General features: G+C 43.8%; 1 long non-coding RNA gene across 1 annotated transcript in view; it reads left to right on the top strand.

Annotated features, from left to right (window-relative positions):
- The first annotated feature begins 2,337 nt into the window (after nucleotides 1–2,337).
- LOC141582885 (uncharacterized) overlaps nucleotides 2,338–19,876 on the top strand; it is a 508,101-nt gene continuing 490,562 nt past the window's right edge. The window contains exon 1 of the long non-coding RNA XR_012515793.1: nucleotides 2,338–3,253. This is a non-coding gene — a long non-coding RNA (uncharacterized LOC141582885). The remainder of the gene's footprint in view (nucleotides 3,254–19,876) is intronic.

Here is a 19,876-nt window from a genome sequence, read left to right as displayed (position 1 = left end):
GCTAATATAACTCTCAACAGTGAAAAATAATTCAGTAGCTGTAAGCAGACAGGCTATATTTGTGGAATATTTTATTTGCAATCCTTAATGCTTCCTGGGTAATTAAGATGTTTTCCTAAGATATGTCCACATGCCATTGCAATGCATCTGAAATTATTTACTTTTGTTCTTGCAGATTTCTCAAGATAAGTTTTGGAGGCAGAAGTATCTATCTATTTCTCAATGGAATAGTTATCAGATGATTTGTCCAAAAAACAAATGCGTATCTTAAAGTGAGCCCCTGAGCTTGATCCAGTGCCATCTCTTTAACATCAAAATGCATGTGCATAACCCCTGCACCCTCTGTTCCAAGCATTTACTGCATCAAATCTTCTGCAGAGCCAAGAATTTATGCTAGTTGGTAGAGGTGAGAAGACTACAAAGGCATGGTGCTTACTCTAAAGGAACTTACAATCTTATGGAGGCTGTCAGCAGAAGTAGCTAGTATGGCCAGGCCTCATCAACCTTTGAATATAAAATGAGGTCACATTCCTTAAACACCTATCACTATTGACTTGAGCTTTTCTCAGCTTTGATGGCCAATGCACATACTCCTTGGAGAATTCTGTTAGTTTGCAGAGTTTCTGTGGGTGCTGGCTTATGTGTGTAAATGAATAGGCCCCAGGAATGGATCCATTTTTGATCTCTTTGGCATGCTGTGAAGCTCCCATTGTTGTCACCCACAGCTCAGCGGGGCATGGCCATCCTCAGCTGGGTATCATAGCTGTGATCTGGGTTCGAGAGAGGGCCTGCTCTCCTCTTTCCTATTTTACCCAAATATGGAGCAGGCTCTTCTTTTATCAAAGCACACTCAAGCCTAGGCTGTAAGTTTTGAACACAACTTTATTGACTTTTGGAGATTATAGGAGGCAAAACAAGCAGAGAATATTAAAAACTGCTGTTTCATATGTCAGCCTTCAGGGACTATAGGTCCAGACCCACCCTCTGTAGGCCCCTGCATGGTCTTGCCCAGTCTACCTATCTCAAAGAGGCCGTTTTCCTTTCCCTATGGGAGTCTCTCTGATCTTTAGCATGTCTCCTTTGCTGGAGTCTAGACCTCAACTTATGACAGTCCAGTGAGAATAGAATTTTATTCCCATCTCTCTCCCACTCCCACCAGTCAGGTCTTGCCCCCCTAGTCCTCATATTTTGTCCTAGGCTTGTCTTCTCTTGAGAATCATGTGCAGCAGGGACATTCCTTCTTTCCAGGGGAAGTTCTGCTCGTGAGCTCATGGTCCTCCAAAGACCATCACATCAGAGTGCACTCTTTCCCTATTATTTCACAAAACTTTGGTTATTATTCATTGTGAATAACATCATAGTCTAGTTCAAGATGATTTGAACATAGCCCAGCTCACCTTAACCACAGCTTAAAGATAGAATCTTCCAGATTTTTTAGGTCTCTACTACCAATCTCCACTGTGAAAAAATTCTGGAAAACACACACACATACACAAATCCACACACCCACCCACCCATCCACCCCTACACCTACACCTACACACCTTTTCCCAAGAATAAGCAATAGTCTACAATCACAGGGAAGAGTGAAACCATATATGGAAAAGAGTGGAAAAGAAATGTTTTCTTCGAAGAAGCTGCAAAGTCGGCAACCACACAGCTGTGTTTTAACAAATAACTGACTTATATACCAAGGAGAATTTTCTACTTCTTAGTATAAACATTTACGTTCAGATTAATGGGGACTTTATTTTACCTCAAATATAACGGCAGGGTATATTGCTTACATCAGGGTAATTAAAGGGCCGGGCCCATTAGATTATTTTTCAAAAACCTTTTGGACAGTGTGACCCAAAGGTAATTCAATCCTTTAGTTCCTAGAAGCTAAAAAAAACTACCAGCAACTTCTAGATGATCTCATTTTTTAGCTTCAGTACCCATCCCAAAAATCTTAGCATCTCATTCAGTAAGAGCATTCTATTGCATTAGAGCAGATGTTGGCAAACACTTTCTGCAAAAGGTGAGATAGTAAATATTTCAGGCTTTGTGGGTCATATGGTATCTGTCACAACTATTCAACTCTGCCACCATAGTGTGAAAGTGGCCATAGATAATATCTAAATGAATGAGAATGGCTGTGTTCTAATAAAAGTTTATGAACACACATATATATTTCACATAATTTCCACATGTTACAAAATATATGACTATTCTTTAAATTGTCCCGACCATTTAAAATGTAAAAATTAGCCAGGTGCAGTGGCATGTGCCTGAGGCTGAGGTGGGAAGATGACTTGAACTCAGGAGTTTGAGACCAGCCTGGGCAACATAGCAAGATCTTGTCTTTGAAAATAAATTTTGTTTTAAAGTAAAAATGTAAAAGCAAGTCTTAACACATGGATCATGCATAAATAGGTGGCAGGTCAGGTTTGGCCCCCAGGCTTTAGTTGCTGACCCCTGCCCTGGGGCCCTGAATTACCTTATAAATTATACATTCACATTAAATATATAAGTATTAAAATAGAGGAAAACACAGAGCTCCTTAGCACCATTCAGAACCAATAAACCCACCTTGGAAGAATCTCTGCCTTTTTGGGCTTTGTGTGTGAATCTCAACATATCTAACCCCTTCTAAGAGCATCCTGGAATCTTTTGAGATTTCAGTGTGTTTTATTTTGGAAAAAAGCAACTTCCTACGCAGTAAAATTAAAAAAAAAATCTTGGAAACTTCCTGGCTATCCAAAATCAAATGTGAAAGACAATTTTGATGAACTGGACAGAAATAAGGCAGAGGCATATGGTTTAAATTGTACTTAACAGAGACGTGTTTCCACCTGGTTATTCCGGGGAATGTGACCAGTTGTCCTAATGGTTAGTGAATACTCCTGGGGTTGGACTGATGGAAACCTTATTGAATGGGTGCAGGTGCATGCAAAAGGACATTCTGAATACGGATACCTGCGTGTATCTGGTTCAAATCCACGTGTGTGTACACGTGTGTGCACATCATGCTGAGACAACACTTGCTAATCATTTGCCTTGGGTAAAATCATCTTCTTTTACTTCCACCTGTCAAAGCCTATTTCTTCATCAAGGTTTAAATCAAATGTCATATCCACTGAGAAAGCAGCCCCAGCCTCCACCCTCCCTCCCTGCTCTTCCATTTCCCTGTCGGAATTAGTGCTTTCTTTTTTCACTCCTGAAAGTCCAACTTGGGTTATAGTTACCTCTCACGAGATTGTGTGCTCTTGAGGTAAGAATTGTATGTTTGTTTCCTTTTTATGTTCTTTGTGCCTTGTTTAGTACTTAGTACGGGGTAGGTGTGAAATGTAATGTACTAAACGTGGCAAAATAACCAAACTGTTCTAGTAATAATGACTAAAGGATAAGGCTTTAATTTTAAATGCCTCACCTGTGTCCAAGAAGGCTCTTTTTTTTTATTGCATTTTAGGTTTTGGGGTACATGTGATGAACGTGCAAGATTGTTGCATAGGTACACACATGGCAGTGTGGTTTGCTGCCTTCCGTCCCCTCACCTGTATCTGTCATTTCTCCCCATGCTATCTTTTTTAAACATGTACATGTCTCCCTGATTGAGAGAAAGATCCCCTGTACTCACAAAGGCTCTTCTTTTCCATTTGTGGGCTTAAAGAGCTAGTTTCTGGTTGTGTTAACTGTTTTTCCCTTTAGTAGACAGTCGCCAGCCTTGCGTTTTTAGCAGTAACTCAGACACGCCTACATACCTGCTTAGCTTGACATATGACTCACTGGGGCTTGGGCCAACATGTTGTCAGGCTAAGGGCCTGCTTCTGTGAATGTGGACTTGGGTGTGGGGTGGGAGATGAGGAGGCCGATAGGTGTCCGCTGCAGACTTTGGACGTTGCCTGGCTGGGTGAACCTGGGGCAAGACCCTGAATCAGGTACCATTAGAGGTCATCTAGTCCAGCCACTTCGCTGTTCAGATGGAAAGGCCAAGGCCCAGAGGGGAAGTACCTGGCTCAAATCCACGTGGCTTATTACTGTCAGAGCTGGCTTCCAACTAACCCTTTCGTTTCCAGTCTAAGGTTCTTTAAAGTTACCTAATTAATTAATTAACCAAACATTACTGAGGTCTGCCATTCATCAGGACTTCTGCTGGTACTGGGGGATGCAGGATGACTCAGGCATGCTCCCTGTCCTCTTGATCCTGTGGTGCAGTGTAGCCAGAGTGTAGCGAGAAGGGTGCAAACTTGGGTTTCGTGTAGATTTGGGTGGGCGTCTCTCTTCTGCCTTTTTCTCACTGTGGGAATGAGAAAAATGAACTGCATATGCTGGCCCTTAAAGCTGTTGTGAAGCTTTAATGGAGACAATTCACATATAATTGTGCATTTCGTGTATTTCTTGGCATATAGAAAATTCTTAAAACTGGGTGGCTATTAGTACTGTAATGGAGACACTCAGCCCTTGGACCAATCAGCTGCCTCCGTTACCTTATTTGAAGAGCGTAGGAAGGTAGGTAAAATATTTGCAGAAAATTTGACCACAGAAAAAGAATACAAGATTAACTTGCTTGCCTCAGATAGTATAGATTGTAATCTGTATACAAAAAAAAAATGGCAATCTTCTGCGTTTTTTAAGAACTGACAGAAGAAAAGAGAGAGTATGATGATCAGATGAAAAATAATTTCATTTGTGTGGCAAGAGCTGCCTGCATTCTCTGCCTGGTCACTTTAGGCTATATGCAATTCCTGCCACATTCGTTTCAAACTTTTCAGGGGAAGACATCATTTCTTTCATAAATAGAAGCCACCTTCCCATTACCCAGCTGACTATGGACCCAGCCCTGTCCCGATCTGGCCACCTCTGAGGTTCCCCTGGAGCCAGGCACAGGCTCTAGGCTGCCTCTCTGACTGGCTGGCATAAGCGGGTCACTGCCTTCAAGGCACTTTTCCAATCTCATTTGTGGACAGAGTCCCATGGGGTGCAACTCACCCTGGTTTCTTTCTGTGTTGCAATCGAAACTATTGAATCTCAAAATGGAATATAATTAAGGCTGGGTTAATAAAGCGTGTTCCACTTGAAGCCAGCAAAGGGTGTCATGTTTCTCCTTGCAGCTTTAGGCAAGGAAACTTAATCTCCAGCCTTGTCAGGGCAGACTGAATCAGAAATGTGTCATTGAGCAGAAAGCCTCTTTTACTTCTTGCAGTCACTACACTGCCAGCCTCATCTCTGCGGATTTGTACTGAGCACACAGAATCCAGCCCGTGGCAAGGGCCCCAAGGAAAGGCCAATGCTGCATTGTCTTTGAAGACTAATCTGCCTCTGTGTATGAGGAATTAGGGGATGTTTGCTCTATGCTGGGTCATGAAACTGATTCTGGAGATAGTACCCCTCAAGCATAGGAGTTGTCAAGGGCATGGGATGGATGTGAGCAAAAATGGGGTATGAGACACTGGGGTTTGAGAGCAGCATGACGTCTTCGCAGCCTTTGTCTTGTCTTCCTTGCTGCTTTGAGTCCTTTTCCTTTCTTCTTTTCTTCTAGCAACATTCTACTACTCATCCTTCAGCAGTCAACATGGCAAGCTTCCCTGACACTCTCAGGCAGAGACCACTGATGCTCAGTAAGATCCCCTTAGCACCAAAGCCCACTGTGTGATCAATATTGAACATTCATGGCCATTTATTTTGCTTATTGTGATCTTTGCTGGGCTTTGTGCTGGGCATTTATATGTTATCTAATCCCATCATCTTGGCATCCCCTTTAGTATGCACAAGCAAACTGAAGATCAAAGAGGATGAGTACATTTCCTAGGGACACATAGTGAATTTACTCATCCAGTGCATCCAGCGGGTATTTATTCAACACCTGTTACATGCCAGGTGCTGTTTAGGCCCTGGAGGTATATCCCAGAAAAAAGATATCTGTCCTCATGTAATTTTTATTCGTGCATGCGCATGTGTGTGTGTGTGCACGTGTGTGTGTGTATAAACAATAAAGGTAAAATATGTGGTGTGTTAGAGATAAGTGCTATGAAAAAAATGCAAATGCGAGGCTGAGCTGGAATTTGAACCCAGATCTTTACACCTAGCACACTCCTCATCACTCAGTTATATTGCCTGTGGTTCTCAGATCTTGCAATTATCTATTGACTTCCCAGCCTCTCCCTCCTAAACTATAAATTTATCTGGGGCAGGACCTTTCCTTATTAATCAGTTCTTCATCCTGGCACGAAGCTTAGTGGCTGGCACAGAGTCAGCATCCAGTGAATGTTTGTCCAGGTTGTGAACAAATGAGTGGCCGTATGATGACACAAGAACTTACCGGAAAGCAGTAATTTCCCAGGAGGCTGGCCAGTCCTGGAGGCTGGACTCTGCCGCAAATGTGTCCTGTTACCCCAGGCAAGTGATGGAGCCCATAAAATTAGCAGAATGGGAAAACATAATGACTGTTTTTGACTTCATTGTAGCTTGGTCATGAGGATTAATGAGACGGTGCTCAGAGACATCCGCTTCTTTGAGGACAGGGACTCGTGTTATTCCTGGGGGTGGGCTTGCCGTTCAGAAGGCCAGCAAGGATCTGGCATGGTGTTTTCAGGAGGAACTGGTCCTAGAGAAATGAGCTTTGTTTTATGGAAAGGTTTCAAAGAAGATTTTATGAGCTGCCTCTTTTAGGCTGTGGGCCTGTGCAGAAGTTTGCTACTACTTTGAACAAATGTGAAAACACATTTTTCCCCTTTTGCCAAAGTGAGCTCTAAACCAGCTAAAAATTAAGTTTTTGTGAATGTTTCGTTCCCATTGTGGAAATAACAAATACCATGTTTTTTTGTTTTTTTGTTTGTTTGTTTTTCAATGAAAGCTCATTGTTTGACTCTACAAGGGCAGCTCTTGTTTTCTTCCCCTTTGTGGAAGTAACAACTGCCGTGGATTTTTTTTTTTTTTTTTTTTGAATGAAATCTCATTGGTTGGCTCTACAAGGGCAGCTCCTGAAATGCTGGTAGGCCAAATGGCAAATATAAGTCACTAGGAAAAGTGGCCCCGGATCTGTGGTCCCTCAGAGAAAAGGGCTCTTCCATTGGACACTGGGAACAGGAAATGGGAAACCCCAGGAATGTCGAAAAAGTGTGCAAACTAAACTGGAAGTGGAAAGTTTTGTTTAGTTCTCTTTTGTTGCTGATGACTCAGCCCCAAACCTGTTCAGTCACTCCTACACTCAGAATGCAGGAGGGAGGCCCTGTCGGGATTTTCCTGTTCACCTGACGCTGTGTTGTTAAGCATAATGAACTCAGTTAACTAAAAGCCCTGCCAAGATTTTACCTGACATTGGCAAATAGGTCAGCACTGTAGCATTTGCATGATATGGACAGCAAGCATTCTCTAGTAGAGAGCTGTTTCCTGGTCGGGAAAATCCCTTGTTATTACTCAGCAAAGGTAATAGTAGTGTGGATTTCTCCCATGTCTTTTTCCTGAGAGTTCAGAGGTCTTCCCTGCTTTATCTTGGTCATCTTCACAGCTGTGTTGTGAAGGTGGAAGCAGTTACTGTCATCTCTATTTTGCAGAAAGGAGAGCTGAGGCATAGTTTGTTGAATTGTCTCACTTCATGTTGATCTTGCTTGGCCGAAGTTCAAGTCTCCCACCTGCAACAACAGTCAATCGATTTAGGTCTAGATACTAAAGCTGTGTTATCTACCAGGCCAGTTCATGCTGGGCGACATACATTTGATAGCTTATTTATTTCACCAAATAAACAATCCTGCAAGATAAGCATTCTTACTGCCATTTGCTAGTTTAAATAGGTTGTCCAAGTTGGTGAGTAACTTGCCATGCCAGTTCTTATGTGCTGTTGTATCCAAATCCAACGTCAAGATACCTCCTTTTGCCTATAGAAAGATAGAGTTGCCTCTGGCTCCGTTAGAGCTATATTGTGCCCAGACTTGTGCTGAGATGTGGGATGCCTCAGACGGCTAATTTGGCATCTATTCTTATCAGTGTTTCAAAGATATTTGCTCAATATTTATTTTAGTGAAGGGGAAGAGAAACTGATTGTCTATCACGTTGAATTTCTTTCACTCTGTGTTAACATTTAAAACAAAAAATTTGGCAGGGTACAGGAATGCATGTCTGTAGTCTCAGCTACTCAGGAAGCTGAGGTGGGAAGATCTCATAAGCCCAGGAGACAGAGGTTGCAGTGAGCCAAGATTATGCCACTGTACTCCAGTCTGGGTGACAGAGTGAGACCATGTATCAATAATAAATAAATAAATAAAACAAGGAATTCATTATACGCATTACCTCTAATGTGATATTTCAATGTATTTGAAATAGCCATCTAGGTCCAAGTTTTTCATCCCTATATATGGATAGTATAAGTAATAGATACAGATGTAGGTAACTTCCAAGAATATAGTTGCACAACCTCATTCAGAAGAGCTTTAAAATGCGCTCTTCCTGGTTTGCCTTTTAGCAAGTTTCACTTTTCTATTTTTCACTCTCTGAAACCTTTTTGGTTTGATTTTCTGAACCAGACAACTTCTTGGTAAGCCTATTAATGGAATTAAATTTTAAGTAGTACACAAAATTATCCATTGCCAATAAACAGCATGACCCTGGGTATGATTTGGTTTCAGATTTTCTGCTAGCTTCTAGGGACAATCAGCTGGCTGGTCCTTGGGTTGGTGGCCAGGCCACGATTGTTCTGAGCAGTGTCCATAATGAACCCATCTGCAGAGACAGGGCGATCCCAGTGAGTAGTGGTTGTGAAATTTCCACTTGAGGGTGCTCTCCATTTTAATTTTACCAGTTCTATATGTGAAAATCTGAGGTGATGACCAACTTTATTACTGATTGCTGTGATGTTTCAAAATTTGTGGTAGAAACTTCAGTGATGCATATTCTCATCTTCTCTCCTTTTGAGCATCTAGGAGGGCCTCACATGCCAGCCTTCTTACAGTTCAAAGAGTCATGAGTAGTTCCATCCAATGGGCTCTGGGTGGAAGTGATGTATGTCATTTGGGGCGAAGATGTTTAGAAGAGAGGGTGAGTTCCCTGTTCTTTCTCTTCCTTTGTCATAGTGAGCACTGAAGCCGTTTTGTTAGGATGGTGGTATCACAACCTACCATCCCTTGGCTCATTCCCTTGCCAGGTTGGGTCCTTGCATAACCAGATGGAGCCCTCTCCTGACCTGCATTAGACATGTGTCATGATCAAGAAAGAAACTTTTGTAGTATTAAGCCTTTGAGATTTGGGGGACCTATTTGGCATCCTGACTAATACAGCTAGCATCCAGGGCAGCTACTTGAGTTTCTCTAACTGTATCTTGTATCTCTTTAATGAATTAATCTCTTATTCATCTGTTCTTTATTTATTAACCTGTGGTGCTTCATGGACAGTCTAGGTTTGACTCAGTTCTTACTGAGCTCTCCATAGGGATGCCTCATGCACTCAGGGTGGATGAATGCTGACAAATAGTCCGTACAGTACTCATCTTCCTCACTGATCTTTCCACTTTGGGCTTTCCACTAAGAGGCAGAAGTGGAATGTGAAGATTAAAAAGAGCAATGGGAAGAAGAAGAGAGGATGGGACACTGGGAATAATGCATGTTCTAAAATAATTAGAACTACAAAAACAAGACAAAAAAGGAACTAATGTTTTCTTCTATTTCGGTCTCATCAAACACTTGTCATTCATTGACATAAATAATATTATCTTCATCAATTCACTTGTGACACTCTGCTAAAGTCATTTGTCCATTCCACACACTGTAAGATCTTTTCTGGGCTAGGTCCTGACCTCTAGCTACAGGGAGGACAATGCCTTGGTCTTGATATGCTAATATATTGGTAGGGGACCATTCACATGATAGAGCGTTTTTGCAGTTCATTGAAACAGAGAAAGCAACCTAGAGCTTTTCAAAAGAGAGGCTGATTGGTCAATGGGGTGGGAATGAGGGGCCACAGAGTGGAATAGAAGTTGATGCCAGGGCAATAATGTCACGGGGGACTGACCTAAGGCTTTGAGGTTCAAGAATGCTAGCTAGTCATTGTTCCTAGACCTCAGCAAGCTCACTCTCATGCTGAGTGAATTCTTACTCTCTAGCTGGTAGAAGCTGAATGTCAATGCCTGAAATTATAAGACAGAAAATCTAGGTATGTTCCAGATACCATATTAAGGAAGTAACAGTTAAAATATACCACTAATAATAATTGCCTTTACTGAGGGTTACTGTCTGCCAAGCACTGTGTACTTGCTGTGCCTTACGTTATCTAATCCCACAACTGACTTACAACATTGGTATTTCTCTCTATTGTAATTTCAGATGTGAGGAAACTAGGCCTCTGAGAGATGTTACTTGTCTAAGGTCCCTAAGAAAATGGTGGTGCTGGGTTTTGAATCCTTCCAAGTTGGTTACCATAGGCTGCACTCCTAGTGATTACATTGTATGGGCAGGCTAGCAAGGCCAGGAAATTAATCCTCAGTAGTATGTTGGTGAACATGAAAGCAAAGCAGATGGCATTAGAGGGTTTGGAGAGACAGTCAATCCTGCTCCACAATGGAGTCTTCTCCCTAGTAACCAGAAGGCTGTTGTCATGTAGGTTAAATGTTGGGGACCAGGGCAGGGATACTCAGGCTCTGACAAATTCTCCTTTTAGGGTTTTTTTTTTTTTTTTGAGGCAGAGTTTTGTTCTTGTCACCCAAGTTGGAGTGCAGTGACATGATCTCAGCTCACTGCAACCTCCACCTCCGGGGTTCAAGTGATTCTCCTGCCTCAGCCTCCAAGTGCCAATATTGTGGTAGAGGGCCATTCACATGAATGTAGCTGGGATTACAGGTGAGTGCCATTCTGTCCAGCTAATTTTTGTATTTTTAGTAGAGACAGGGTTACACCATGTTGGCCAGGCTGGTCTCAAACTCCTGACCTCAGGTGATCTCCCTGCCTTGGCCTCCCAAATTTCTGGGATTACAGGCATGAGCCACTGTGCCTGGCTCTTTTAGAGCGTTTTAAAAAATTTTTTCTAGACAAGCACATGCTCTCCAGATCCAAGCACTAGTTCAGAGAACAGAATGTTGGCATGTTAACTTCCAACTCTGACATATGGAGCTGTGATGATGATACTTTATTGACAGAACTGAGGCAGTAAATACTGTCTGGGATGCTTTTGATTTACAAAGGCACACAGAGCCCCTCCCTTCTCTTCACCGTTTTCTTTTTCATTAAGGATTGGTGACTGCAGATCAGTATACACCTTTCCCATCATTGCGCAGCTGTGCTCTGCTCCCTTGCTTTGAGTTGGAAGGTAAGTCAAGGTTTGGGAAGACAGTGCTCTTCATATTGTGGGAGCTTCCCTCTTGTCCACTCTTTCAGGACCAACTCTCTCTGAATGAGAGCTCCTTTACATGGACCACAGTGCACAGAGCTGTGGCAGAAGCCCAGGCAGCCTGAGAAGGGACTCAGAGGGGCTCCACAGTCACGTTGTCCACAGGGGATCTGGGGCAGGCTGCACCGGAGATGGGCCGTGTAGGTGGGCTTGGAAAATTGAGCAAGATTTTTCTAGAAAGAGAATATGGGAAAGACTTTCTCCAGGGAAGGACTGGAATGTGCAAGGCATGGCAGCCTGGGTGAGTCCTGAGTATTCAGGGAAATTGTTAGCAGATTTGTGTGGCCGGAAGTCACAGTGTCTGGGGAGAGAGGAATCTGTTGGAGGCTAAAAGCTGTGTCCTCTCTCTGGTATCCAGCAAGGTCTGAAACAGAACAGATGCGCAATCAGAATTTCTTGCAGGAATGCTAGGTTGTTGAACAAATGAAGGAAAGATAGAAGCCTGGAAAGACCTAGGCCCCTTCCTGAATGCCTCACCTTAATTAGTGCCCTGCTGGATACCAATGGAGTTAAAGCCACTAGTGCAGCTCTTTGCCCTTTGTCTGCTGACTTGGACCTATCTTAAACAGAAGATGCCTTTTTTCCTTCACTTCCTCTCCTTTTTGCAGTTCTTTCTGCTTGTATTCAACACAATCCACCTGTCTTTCTTCACTTAGTTTCTTTGTTTCTCTACCTATCTGGTTTTAATGGAAAAAGACCTAGGCTGGAGTTGGAAACCTTGGCTTCGAATCCCAGCTTCTGCTGTTTCCTAGCTGGGTATACTTTAACAGTTGACTCTATCACTTGATGCCTCAATCTCATCATCTGTAAAATGGGAATAATTATGCTTATCTCGCAGAAATGTTATGTGGCTCAAATGCATGATAGCGTTCCTCAAATGTGTTTTCTTAAGATTTTTAATAGGTGTTATTAGAAAGTGAGAGAAACATCCATCCTTAGCCGTATGAGTGAGGGAAAGTTCGGATTGAAAAAGATATATACAATTCTCAAAACTTCAACATGCAAATATATCTTATGGTCACCAAAGGGAGAAAATGATGGATGGGGAGGACACAATGCAATATTTTGATGTCTGGAACTATTTATTGTCTACCTAATAATCCTTTGCATTTTCTTCTTTGCTATAAGAACCCTTACTTCCTTGTGACATCAAATATGCCCAGCCTGTATGCAGCTGATCTATGGCAGTTCAGGCTTGGTGCTGTAATTCAGTTAGTTCTACTGATTAGTACAGATTGCCGGCAGGAGGTGACATTTGAATGGGGCCTTACAGGATGTGTAGGAGCTTTCAGTGAGACACAGAGGTTGAGGTAGGGAACTCTACACAGAAGGCACATGGCCTGAAATAGCTCATCATGCCATGGCTTGTGTGTGAGAGGGGCCCCTGCTTACTCAGATCTTTGTTCCTGGTTTGAGTAATAGAGCTCTGTGAAAGTAAGGAGTTAGAGGGAGATGACACAAATCATTAGTTTCTTAGTCTCTAGTGACAGCGTTATTTGCTTACAAGATCAGGCCCTGTGACCTCCCTCTGTTGTAATTGCATGCTACGTTTGGGGAAATGGGACATCCCCCAGGCCAACCTCAAAGCACTCCCTAATCCTCCTGGCCTAAATGACACAAAGAGCAGTGGGGAGGAGCAGCTCCTTAACAATGGTCGAGGCATTATTTGGGCTTGACTCTTCCTCCTGGACGCTCCCAGGTGCCACCCTGGGAGGTGGGTGTGAGTAGCTCCTAGTGGAATGAGCTCTGAGAGCTCACACTTGATGTTACCAGCAGCAGCCACTGCTTCCATCACCTTCCCTGTGCCAAGAATCTGATGGCCTCACAGAAGATGATAAACACAGCAGCAGGTGGGAATGACAAGTGCACCCAAGAGACAAGGGCAAATGCAAGAGCATAGATAACTGTTTCTCTGGGCTGCTGATACCTGGAGCAAGAATGAAAGGTGACCTTGGGTACTCTGCAGTAAACTAGAGGGGGGTTCATTCCGCTTTTGGGGGTTGTACCCTTGGATTCCAATCATTAAAGGTTTTTTTGAGGTATTTGTCCCAGACCACCTGATTTTGGCTCAGGTGTCCTCTGGGCTTAGCTCATGCCTCAGGACACATTGTTACTAACACCTGACCTGTTTTCTGGTCTCTTCACGAGATGGTGGCTTCCCTTCAACTGAGAGCCCATGTCTCAGTTTCCCCACTGCCACCTAGAAGAGGGGCTTTATCAATGAAGAAGTGCATTTATTTAGAATATTTCAATAGCATTCAGGCCTGATTGTCTACATTTAATACCATCATTGTAGCTCGCCACTTTTCCTTAATATTCAGCATGATTACGATTTTATTTTATTTATGTCTGGGACTAGCAGTCATGTTGGAAAGACCATTCTTTCATTATAGATAATAAGTCACGGGCCACCATGCTGTTCTGTGTCTGTCATGTTCCACATTGAAGAACTTGTAGCATGGTTGACAAAGGTATCTTACATATAGGGTTCCAAATTGGAGCTCACAGAATCCTTAGGCCAGGAAGAATCATTCGTTCCCAGCTTGCAGACAAGGCACCTGAGACTTAGGGAGAATGGCGCTCATGGAAGAGCTGGGATTCAACTCCTATGGTCTGGTTCAGTGGAATTTCTATTCCCATTTGCTGCCTCACCCAAGTCAAGAGTGGTTAGTGCATATTTATCCATCTAATAATAATGGTGATTAATTCCTAATTTTCTCTCTTGATAGTTAGTATCCTTTAACAGGCAAAGAAGCTGCTTTATAGAAAAACACCAACAGAAAAAGTATTGCCATCCATGAAACTAAAAAGGAAGTGATTATTATAAAAATGGTGGCAACATGGTCAGGCTCTCTTTCATTTCCTCACTAACACTGGATTCCTAACTGGGTATATGTCTTTCTCCCAAAGTCTTCCCCTCTTAGGTAGTACTACTGATAGCCTTGGAATCTCAGCCAGAGGGGGATACAGTATAAAAACAAAATCCACAAGTATTTCCTTCTTGAAATTCATGCAGTTGGGAGGAGGGAAAGATCAAACACTTAAGTAAACATGGCAGGAGGCAAACAGCTATAACATATTTTAATTCCGGGATTTTTTCGTGTTCGTCAGATTCCTCATTTCATGCTCGTGCTTGTTAGGGAACGTTATTGCCTCTGAAGGTCCTGATCACATGATGAAACCAATCTGACCACCCAGCATGATTGTTTTTTAATCTTGGATTCAAGAAATGAAACAAGCTCTGTCTCTGAGCTCCTTGCCAATTTCTACAAGGGCTTCGTGGTGACAGATCTTCAAGTGGCAGCTGGCAAACTGTTTTCTGTTTTCACTCCCCTCAAGGACCAGCATTCGCCTTCATCCTAAGGGTCCTAATGAGAAACTTTAGAGATGTCCTCTGATGCTATTTTCTGGGTGAAACAAAGGTTTCTTTCTAAGAAAGAAACATAGAGCTGGTAAGTGACACAGTGGGAATTAGAACACCTTGATCCATCTGGCTCTGAACACTTGATGCTCGCTGCAGTGCAACGAGCTGACCTGTTGGCAAAGTTATTGTGAGAACTGACTCAAGCCCACAGCCCATAGCCTCAGTTCTCCCTAGTGAACTTCCAGAGAGTCAGGCAGCCCCATGATGGTGTGTGTGGGAATAAAGGGAGCTAGCAAACACCCCATCTGTAGAAGTGTGCAAGCCTGATGGCATGTGGTGGCTGGGCTGGCCAGTTACCAAAGCTTCTCTTAACCCTTAGGTCCCTTGCCTGGGTTCCAAGAGATAAAGGATTCCCTCCCAGGTTGCTTTGGGCCTCAGGGCTATTTTCCTGCTCCTTCCACTGCAAACCAATCCAAGAAATCACGTGGTTTTGGATCAAAGCTGCTGGAGGCCTCCTGAAGCACTCTGTGCTGACCTGCTGCTGATCCCTTGAGCTGCTGGGGAGGTCTGGGGAGTATCTTCGTGGTGGGGCTGGGACCATCCATCCACAGGAGGCTGCCTGAAGGGAGAAAAACCCAAGAAGGCGTCTGTCTCCTCTCCTTAAAGGCAAGCCAGTTTTAAGAGTAGAAATGATCTCAACTTGCATCACACTTTTGAGCTCTTTCTAAGCAGCTGCCGGGACTGTAGCCTGAGGAGGAAATGGGAGGACTCAAAGCAGCTTCCATGGATTTTCTTAGAAAGTGCACTAAGGAAGGTTTCTTTCTTGGAAATAATTGTCTCGAATGCTCAAGAAAAGTCAGACATGAACCCTTGCTGCCACCACCACCCCCCAACCCCCAATCCCTTCCCATCCCTTGTCAGACCACCTGAGGAGGAAAGAAGGGTCATAAAGAACCCTCTGCCTCTCCAGAGGCAGAAGGCCACAGAGCAGAGCCATCAGTCCAGTGAGTCTCCAGTGTACCTGCTGCCAGAAAGGGCAGGAGTCACCAGGTGTTCAGGTATTGCTCTACATGGAGACAGGGCTGGAGCAAAAGCTCTTAACTTCTCCCCTTCCCCAGGCTCTGCATGCACCTAGGAGGTTATTTGAGGAAGATGGACCAGACCTGAGGCAAAGCAACTGGGAAAACATTGTGGATGGGGGAAATTGGGGCTTAAAGCTAAGACATTTATAACTCTGTGATCTTGGTCTTCGAGAGGCTCCCAGTAGGAACTCAGTACAGACAAAAAGCCCCTTAGGGATGCTCACTGACTTTTCTATGAATTCAGTTCTAAAAGATCTTTTTAGAGACAAGGAGAATGACCAGGTCTCAGACTGGTGTGAGGTGATAGAGGTTTCCTTCTGATATTTTTCATAGGAACCCCAAATTCAATTCCAGTTATAATTGATAATGTGATCTGCATTCTTAGCTATGCTAGGCTAGGTCACTGTCTGGCTGTAGGACTGTATTATAAAATACAGTAACACCTCTTCCATCCTAGGCCACTATGGGTTTTCTCTCCTGGATGCAAATTTCAGGAGGACCTGGACAAAGAAGAATGTGATCAGAGCAGAGGACACAGGATGTTCAGTCTGTAGCAAAGAAGTCTTGGGCCTGGGAGCATGATGCCTGTTTTCAAATATCAGCATAGCTACAGATGGCGGGAGGAAGTAGGATGGTGTATTAGTTCATTTTCACTCTGCTAATAAAGACATAGCAAAGACTAGGCAATTTACGAAAGAAAGAGGTTTAATGGACTTACAATTCCACATGGCTGGGGAGGCCTCACAATCGTGGCAGAAGGCAAGAAGCAGCAAGTCACATCTTACATGGATAGTGGCAGACAAAGAGAGAAAGCTTGTGCAGGGAAACTCCTGTTTTTTAAAAACCCATCAAATCTTGTGAGACTTATTCACTATCAGGAGAACAGCATGGGAAAGACCTGCCCCCATAATTCAATTACCTCCCACTGGGTTCCTCCCATAATGTGGGAATTGTGGGAGTTACAATTCAAGGTGAGATTTTTGGGGGGAGGGGAACACAGCCAAACCATATCAGATGGCTATGTTTGGGACATCAAGGGGTATTACCTTGGGAGTTCACTGCCATGTTCCCAGTGCTTAGCACAGTTGTGGGTCCAGAACAGATTCTCATTCCAGGTTTGTTGGTCAGTTCTCTTCATGGGGACAATTTCAGGAGTTGGCTGGGTTAATACTTGTCAAGCATTTGGAATAAGCACAGAGTGAGTGCTCAGTGAAGCTTCGTGTGGAGGGGACTGGCACCAAAGCCACTGCTGCTCTATATGCCTCGCACTCTCTGCTGCTGTGGTCTATCCTTTACCCAAATGCTACCTTCCTAATCAAAGAGCTTGGCACATCCCAGCCACAGAGGGCCCCAGCTATCCACACTCCCTCATTCTTCACCCTCTGCTTTATTATTGTTTATTTTTTTGGAGACAGGGTTTCACTGTCATTCAGGCTGGAGTGCAGTGGTGCGATCATGACTCATTGCAGCCTCGACCTCCCAGGTTCAAGTGATCCTCCCACCTCAGCCTCCCAAGTTGCTGGGACCACAGGCCCACCAACTAATTTTTAATTTTTTTGTAGAGATGGGGTTTTCCTGTGTTGCCCAGGCTGATCTTGAACTCTTGAGCTCAAGTGATTCTCCTGCCTCAGCCTCTTAAAATTCTGGGATTACAGATGTGAGCCTCCAAGCCTGGCCTAGTATTATATTTTAATTGATGGGGAAACCCAGAAAGGTCAAGTGACTAAGTCTTAAGCTAGTTTGTGGAAAACCAGAATTACTGTCTAGTACTCCTGACTCCCAATCTGTTGCTCTTTTAGTGAACCCAACATCAAAAAGTTAAGAAAGGAATTGGATACACCCATACACAGAGCAAAAGAGTATAACTCCAATTTCATTCCTACCTCCCACTAACACTCAGAACTCTTGCGATCAGTAATTCATTCCAACAGCTCTGATTTGTCCAAGTGCAGTTCAACATATATTAATAGTGGCAAGCAGACAGAGTCTGGAGTCTCTATGGGAGAAGCACTTCTTTAGGAGTTCTGCATGACTGAACGGCAGCCCATGTTCCTCCTGGATGGTGCCGGAATTATGAATTACATTCATTCAGTTCCACATCCCTGTCTCTGCCTCCCAAAGGGTAGAACAAGTGCAGGCTGGGGTTGTGAGATCCACGTGTCCGATAGAGGGAAGACAGTCAGTGGCTCCCTGGAGGGCGTGCTGAGGAAGGCTGGCTCGCCTGTTGGAATTCCCAAATAAAAACAAACAAAAAGATCTATCATCACATTGGTGCAGAGTTGGTGCTTCTCCAGAGCTGGGTTTCCTGGCGCCTGTTTCCTCCTGCTATAGCACACAGCATTCCCACAAGAGAGAAATCTAAATGCCAAGAGGAGGTATATGGATAAGCTTGGGAAATGATTTTGACGGTTGAAGTGGCCACCTAGTAGCTAACCTTAACCTACCTTCTCAGTCTCACCTTTCATGACTCACCTTTATGCACCCTGCATTCCAACCAAAGTGAATTGGCCATCCCATCGTGACTCTGGCCTCCCTGCTCAGGAGCTCAGGCAGGCCTCTCTCCCTGGAATACCTCCCTGAATAACTGAACTCTTCATCTCCACGTAGCATGATCCTAGCTGGCCTTCAAGATGTGGCTCAGATGCTGCCTCCTGATACCCTCCCTGATCTCTGAGAGAGATATTTCTTCATTAGGCCCCTCAAAGCCCTGTCTCATTATCCGTTCAACACATACTTATTGAGTTCCTCCCATGAGCCAGGTACTATTCTAGGTATTCAGGGTGCCTCAATGAACAAAGATCCCTGACTTTGGAGAGTTTGCATTCTGGTATCTCCCTTAATTCACTGCTACAGCTGGACATGTCTTGTCCTCATGTCAGACATTATTACACCACTCAGGGTCAGATTGTTGTCATGTCTGACACTTTTATGTATGTTTTCCGTGGTTTCTTATCGCTCTTGGTATAAGGACATCAGTGCTGAGCATTTTCTACTATATCTTCCATGAATCCAAACTCCCTTCACATAATTTCCTCCTTGGATTCTCTAGTCCAGCTTTCTTTTGGTCTCTTCTACTCACTATGACTTTGCCCAGGTCTTCCTTCTGCATGAAATAGCCTCTTCCCTCCAGTCAGTCACTTTCAAATCTCAGCTTAAGCATTAATTCCTGCAGGAGAGCTCACTCGACCTCCTTGGCTAAGTTAAATGCCTCAACATTTTCATGACATTATGGCTGCTATATCACTTATCTCAGTGGCCAGTTGACATGTATCTGTGGGTATTTCACTAACATGTCTCTGTTCATCCAGATGGTAAGTAACTTGAGGGCAGAGATGGTGACTATTTTTGTTTATTACTGGAAGCCACAGCATATAGTAGGAAGTCAGTAAGTTGTTGAATGAATGAATATCCATTTGCTATCTTAGATGGCCAGATTATCCATGATAGGCTCAGCTTCAACATTCTTTTCCTGCCTGTACAATTTTGGTTGTCAGACCTTCTGTCCTAATTTGAATTTCAGGAAGTATAGCTACCCTGACCATAGCAAGGTTCTGTGCACATAGAAGATGCTTAATTTATTGCTGTGACTGCTAATTAAATAAACGAATCCAATGTTTAGTAGAGGGGTGGTGCTGGGGTGAGTATATTAGAGATGCTGGAGCGACACATTAGCAGGATTTTTTTTCCGACCAAAACTGACAGTGGTGTCTCCTCAGGTACAGGTGTATGCATTTCAGAAGGGCTAGTCCAGGCATCCCCAAACATTTTACACAGGGGGCCAGTTCACTGTCCCTCAGACCGTTGGAGGGCCGCCACATACTGTGCTCCTCTCACTGACCACCAGTGAAAGAGGTGCCCCTTCCTGAAGTGCGGCAGGGGGCCAGATAAATGGCCTCAGGGGGCTGCATGCGGCCCAAGGGCCATAGTTTGGGGACGCCTGGGCTAGTCAAAGGTGGCTGAGGCCTGCTGGAGGTCTGTATATACTATATCAGCAAGTGATAAGGCAGATCTTCCCAAAATTGTCACTCAAAGCATACAAAATTTTATCTAAAGACCTTGCCATCAGTGTAGAAGACTA

This window comes from Saimiri boliviensis, chromosome 2, assembly GCF_048565385.1.
Source record: "Saimiri boliviensis isolate mSaiBol1 chromosome 2, mSaiBol1.pri, whole genome shotgun sequence".
NCBI lineage: Eukaryota > Metazoa > Chordata > Mammalia > Primates > Cebidae > Saimiri > Saimiri boliviensis.
This window is presented reverse-complemented; position numbering and strand designations above follow the sequence as displayed.